This window comes from Oncorhynchus clarkii, unplaced genomic scaffold (assembly GCF_045791955.1).
Source record: "Oncorhynchus clarkii lewisi isolate Uvic-CL-2024 unplaced genomic scaffold, UVic_Ocla_1.0 unplaced_contig_12719_pilon_pilon, whole genome shotgun sequence".
Classification (NCBI taxonomy): Eukaryota; Metazoa; Chordata; class Actinopteri; order Salmoniformes; family Salmonidae; genus Oncorhynchus; species Oncorhynchus clarkii.
The window spans coordinates 92,613-99,692 of record NW_027261034.1 but is presented as its reverse complement, the minus strand read 5'-3'; positions in this window follow the sequence as shown (position 1 = coordinate 99,692).

Sequence of the window (7,080 nt, the reverse complement as noted above, 5' to 3'; positions counted from 1 at the left end):
CATAAATAATACCATTGTAAAGGCTAATAAGGCTGGTTTAACCCTTCATAGACGGTTCTAGGAAGAACCTTCAGAAGATCAAATGGCTTTTGGCATAACCCTTCATAGATGGTTCTAGGTAGAACCATATACAGGGGGTTCTTTGAAGTACCCCACATAAAGGGTTCTAGATGAAGCCTCTGATAAGGGTTCTACCCAGCAACAAAAAGTGTTCCACTATGGGGACAAACCGAAAAACCCTGTATGGTCTTACTTAGCACCTTTTTATCTAAGAGTGAAGTCATGGCTCATCCTATATAACTGCTGCTATATACACCTTCTCTATTCACACACTGTCCATACTGTCTATTTCAAACCCTTCACATACATGTACAGTACTGTGCAAAAGTTTTAGGCAGGTGTGAAAAAATGCTGTACTCGTTATTCTTCTTTACACTGAAGACAGTTATTAATGACTTGCACTGTATGTTTGGGGTTGTTGTCATGCTGCAGAATACTTTTGGGGCCATTCAGATGCCTCCCTGATGGTATTGTATGATGGATAAGTATCTGCCGATACTTCTCAGCATTGAGGAGACCATTAATTCTGACCAAATCAACAAATGAATTTGCAGAAATGCAGCCCCAAACTTGCAAGGAACCTCCGCCATGCTTCACTGTTGCCTGCAGACACTCATTCGTGTTCTGTTCTCCAGGCCTTCGGCAAACAAACTGCCTTCTGCTACAGCCAAATAATTCTAATTCTGACTCATTAGTCCAGAGCACCTGCTGCCATTTCCCTGCTGCCATTTCCCTGCTGCCATTTCCCTGCTGCCATTTCCCTGCTGCCCTTTCCCTGCTGCCATTTCCCTGCTGCCATTTCCCTGCTGCCATTTCCCTGCTGCCATTTCCCTGCTGCCATTTCCCTGCTGCCCTTTCCCTGCTGCCATTTCTCTGCTGCCATTTCCCTGCTGCCACTTCCCTGCTGCCATTTCCCTGCTGCCATTTCCCTGCTGCCATTTCCCTGCTGCCATTTCCCTGCTGCCAAATCCCTGCTGCCACCCTGCTGCCATTTCCCTGCTGCCACCCTGCTGCCATTTCCCTGCTGCCATTTCCCTGCTGCCATTTCCCTGCTGCCATTTCCCTGCTGCCCTTTCCCTGCTGCCATTTCCCTGCTGCCATTTCCCTGCTGCCATTTCCCTGCTGCCATTTCCCTGCTACCACTTCCCTGCTGCCATTTCCCTGCTGCCATTTCCCTGCTGCCATTTCCCTGCTGCCATTTCCCTGCTGCCATTTCTCGGCACCCCAGTTCTTTCTTTGCCCATCTCTTTGTGCTTCTTCACAGGAGCTTTACAGCACATCTGGAAACCCCTGTCTGCCTTAATGTCTGCCTGGGAGAGACCTTACTGATGCAGTACCTTGTGTCTTGTTGCTGTGCTCAGTCTTGACATGTCTGCCTGGGAGAGATCTTACTGATACAGTACCTTGTGTCTTGTTGCTGTGCTCAGTCTTGACATGTCTGCCTGGGAGAGACCTTGCTGATACAGTACATTGTGTCTTGTTGCTGTGCTCAGTCTTGACATGTCTGCCTGGGAGAGACCTTACTGATACAGTACCTTGTGTCTTGTTGCTGTGCTCAGTCTTGACATGTCTGCCTGGAAGAGACCTTGCTGATGCAGTACCTTGTGTCTTGTTGCTGTGCTCAGTCTTGACATGTCTGCCTGGGAGAGACCTTGCTGATACAGTACCTTGTGTTTTGTTGCTGTGCTCAGTCTTGCCATGTCTGCCTGGGAGAGACCTTACTGATACAGTACCTTGTGTCTTGTTGCTGTGCTCAGTCTTGACATGTCTGCCTGGGAGAGACCTTACTGATACAGTACCTTGTGTTTTGTTGCTGTGCTCAGTCTTGCCATGTCTGCCTGGGAGAGACCTTGCTGATACAGTACCTTGTGTCTTGTTGCTGTGCTCAGTCTTGACATGTCTGCCTGGGAGAGACCTTACTGATACAGTACCTTGTGTCTTGTTGCTGTGCTCAGTCTTGACATGTCTGCCTGGGAGAGACCTTACTGATACAGTACCTTGTGTCTTGTTGCTGTGCTCAGTCTTGACATGTCTGCCTGGGAGAGACCTTACTGATACAGTACCTTGTGTCTTGTTGCTGTGCTCAGTCTTGACATGTCTGCCTGGGAGAGACCTTGCTGATACAGTACCTTGTGTCTTGTTGCTGTGCTCAGTTTTGACATGTCTGCCTGGGAGAGACCTTGCTGATACAGTACCTTGTGTCTTGTTGCTGTGCTCAGTCTTGACATGTCTGCCTGGGAGAGACCTTACTGATACAGTACCTTGTGTCTTGTTGCTGTGCTCAGTCTTGCCATGATGTATGACTTTTGACTGTAAACTGTCTTCAGCAACCTCACCTTGTCAGCTGAGTTTGTCTGTTCCTCACCCAGTTGTATTCCTCCTACACAGATGTTTCTGTTTCAGTTAATCATTTTGTTTCAAACTACACATTGAATTGATGATCATTAGCACCTGTTTGTTATAATATTTTTTAATCATACACCTGACTATATACCTACAAAATCCCTGACTTTGTTCAAGTGTACCTAGAAGATCTGATGCTGTTCTGAAGCCAAAGGGTTTGGTGTAGATTTTTCTCTGTTCACTCACTTTGCATTTAGTTAATTGATAAATATAATCTATTAACGTGTCTATTGTTGAAAACATTCTTACTTTACAGCATTTTTTCAGACCTGCCTAAAACTTTTTGACATTGCTGAATAGGATTTAGATTCTGGACTCATTTTGTTATGGGGTTTTGTACTGTGTATTTAAATACTGTATTTTCGACATAGCTCATTCTAATATTTATACTACTCTACATTACATTTTAGTTAGACTGTTTTAACACACCGCGTATTTATTTACATACTGGATTATTGACATAGCTCACTAATATTTCTGCTGCTGTGCGTATCATTGTTAGTATATATTGTGTAGTATCATCCGGTGTATATATGTATAGATTGCTCCTGAATTACTGTTACAGTGCTGTTGGGTTGTTAATTGGATTCATTCCCGAACTTTCTCGATTTATTTTTGTTCTTTCTTTTTTGTTGTTTTTAAAATTGATAATTTCTGTGTTTGACATTTTACTGCGTTGTTAGGAACTAGTGACATAAGCATTTCGCTGCACCCACTATAAGATCTGCTCAACTGTCTTGGCGACCAATAAACGTTGTTTTGATTTAAAACCATTCATAAATGACTCAACCATGAGGGGAAAAATACTTCAATATGTAGAATTCATAGATAAATAGGTCAATATAATATTGACAAAAGATAGTAGAGCCAGGCCTAGTTCCTGATTTAAAATGTTTTGAAAGCTTAAATAAAAAAGTCATCCGTTAACTATATTGTCCGTGAGCTTTCAAAGCCTCTGAGCTGAATTTTACACGAGAGCACACTATAAGACTGCTTCATTTGATAAATATAATATAAACATGATCCTTGGAAGGTTTTATAGATACAGGGTAGGCAGTAGGCTACTTAAAGATTGAAGTACTAGAACCGAATCTCAGTTTAAATCTCAGTGTGTTTGTAGGAGGGGGTAGGGGGGGGGGGGGGGGTCACGTTGCCTGAACATCTAAGAAGCACAGGTTGAATCATAAAACGAATACAAATGCTTAGCATTATACATGTATAAAGATCACATGTCATGTGATGTTGCAGCTCTCTGGAATGTCTCCTGTCCATTTACCGGCCCTGAATCCTAATATATTCATAAATATATCATATACTTTATATACTTTCTCTTTTGAACAATTAAATGTGACAAGGGACTAGATCTGCATAATAAAGCCTCTTTGTTTGTCTTTAGTTTCAACCCAAAATGAATATAAATATATATATGACTTCAGCACCACATCTTACCCGACAGCTCCCTTGTAGTGAGTTGTTGTGATACTACTCTCACCTATATCTGATTTTAAATACATCACGTCGCTTAATTAAGGTTATAGCCGATATCCGAACTTTATCTCCCTCTAAACACTGCCAACAGACCGTCAGTAAAGTCAAATCTAGGTGGGTGAAATAATAAATATGTTATTTTATCTCCACTACAAACACCGTTGATTGACGTGAAATATAATCTACTTAAAACTTCAAAAGCACATAGACTCACACCACATACTGTATTTCTTGATTGCGTTATTCGGACAAATACAGGGGGGACATCCGAGCTGTTTGTTGGAGATCGTCTATGTTTATTTTAATATTATTTAACTTCAAGACTATAACACTTGTATTGATACCACCTAATAAAAGCCTTAAATTTACAAGCCTACACTATTTTCAGATTGTTATCCAACTCCTCATCATCTTTTATCAGCGCTTTATGCGGAATGTCTTAGTATTTCAGACATAATTAGAGGCCACCAAGTGCAAACACTTATATACAAAAGTAATAGATTAGGTGAATATTCTCTAAAATTATAGATATATTTTATAGGTCAATTCCATGCTTTTTCAAAAGTAGGCTAATAAGGTAACAACTTTTACACGTTCTGAAAAGTGCTTGTTTGACAAAAGAAGTGCACGATGTTGTATTTTAATATTTTATTGCAACTTTAAGGTACAAATCTACAAGACAAACATGTGTGACGTGTATTATACAAAATACATGTACATCTCCCTCTAAAGCAATATATAAAGCAATCAGTCACAACGGAACACTAACATACAGTAACTTACATAAAGTCATAAACACATGAAAACAATCACATTCCACCACAGATAAGAAAGAGCCCTTTCTCCAGAACTAAACTGATACATTACTCCGTACATTCTGCACACACGGTGCCAAGTTGCTTCTCAAGCGTGCATGGTTGATGGCCTATCTGCATTTTGTGTGACACATAAAGTACAACAACAAAAAGACCTTGCATGAATCAGTAATTGTGTTTTGTCTGTACTGACAAACATAACTGTAACTACATATGAGGACACTGAGGTCCGGACGTCGATCGTTTCTTCTAATTTGAAGAAAAATAATAATAAAAAAATATGTATTTTGTACACAAATAAAATCAATTAGCCTACAGGTCATTTAAATATTGCTCCCAGCGTCGAACGATTATAGTCTGATTGATCTGACTGAGTTATATTCGCACCGTCCTTTTTGCGAAGGCGTGGAATCATGTTTTGTTCGTCTGCGTCACCCGGATTTGCCTTTTTCACATTCACCGCTCTTCCAACCCGCTAACCCCCGCCCTCTTGCCGCACAACGAACTACCCCAGTTCGCAGTAGGCTCTGCTGACAGTGGGTTTAGGAGATGCCGGACAAAAAGCAAATTATAACAGTCCCGCCTTGTCTACAGACATCCCGCAAACAAACAAAAACTGAACAAGTGCACAACTGCTAAGTATTTGCTTATAGGTATGTCAGTCAGGTGGCTATACTATATTGCAGTAAAGTTGAAGGGCTCTGGCTAGTGTTACTTAGCCAGCTAGAAGGATGAAGTGAGAAGCTAACGTTAAAAGGTGCCTACCTCAGCAGGATGAAAAAAATACTCTACTAAGTTATCATTGTAACTTTGTTTTACAGAGAGCAGACTACTGAGACAGACAGTGAGTGATGTGGCACTCAGAGGTGAGGCTGAGGCAGGCTGCAATGCATACAGGAGGAAGTAGAGTAGACAGAGAGAGCGAGGAAACTTGGGGTAGGGGCCCCATGTGGGGTCCCCTGAGAAAATCTGAACTAATCTTATCAAACAATTTAGGAACTAAAAAATAAGATATGTTTCAATATGATCTCCACAGGACCTATCTTCCCTGGAGGCCAACATTAAAATACAACCCCTGTATGTTTCTATGTGAACATCTCCACAGGACCTATCTTCCCTGGAGGACGACATTAAAATACAACCCCTGTATGTTTCTATGTGAACATCTCCACAGGACCTATCTTCCCATGGCCCTGATGACTAAACAACAAACCTGGTTGTGGCCCTGCTGACTAAATAACAAACCTGGTTATGGCCCTGATGACTAAATAACAAACCTGGTTATGGCCCTGATGACTAAATAACAAACCTGGTTATGGCCCTGATGACTAAATAACAAACCTGGTTATGGCCCTGATGACTAAATAACAAACCTGGTTATGGCCCTGATGACTAAATAACAAACCTGGTTATGGGCTTGATGACTACATAACAAACCTGGTTGTGGCCCTGCTGACTAAATAACAAACCTGGTTATGGCCCTGATGACTAAATAACAAACCTGGTTATGGCCCTGATGACTAAATAACAAACCTGGTTATGGCCCTGATGACTAAATAACAAACCTGGTTATGGCCCTGCTGACTAAATAACAAACCTGGTTATGGCCCTGATGACTACATAACAAACCTGGTTATGGCCCAGATGACTAAATAACAAACACTTAGTGTTCTTTCCATTCAAAACAATACTACTCCGCAGACAGACAGTTTGAGCAGGTATGGGGCAGATTATTCTCTCTCTCTCTCTCTCATAATTACATTTATTTGGCTGTGCACTATGTGGTCCAATGGCACTAAACCTTCTGAGCCCATAATTATAGAGCCAAATACACCAAATGGCACAAGCACAGTCTGTTTCCAGACTTGTTTACTGTGGATGGCACACACAGACACACACACACACCACACACACAGACACACACACACACCACACACACACACACACACACACACACACACACACACACAGACACACACACACACACACACACCACACACCACACACACACACACACACACACACACACACACACACACACACACACACACACACACACACACACACACACACACACACACACACACACACACACACCACACAGACACACACACACACACACACACACAGACACACACACACACCACACACACACACACACACACACACACACACACAGACACACACACACACACACCACACACACACACACACACACACACACACACACACCACACAGACACACACACACACACACACAGACACACACACACACACCACACACACACACACACACACACACACACACACACAC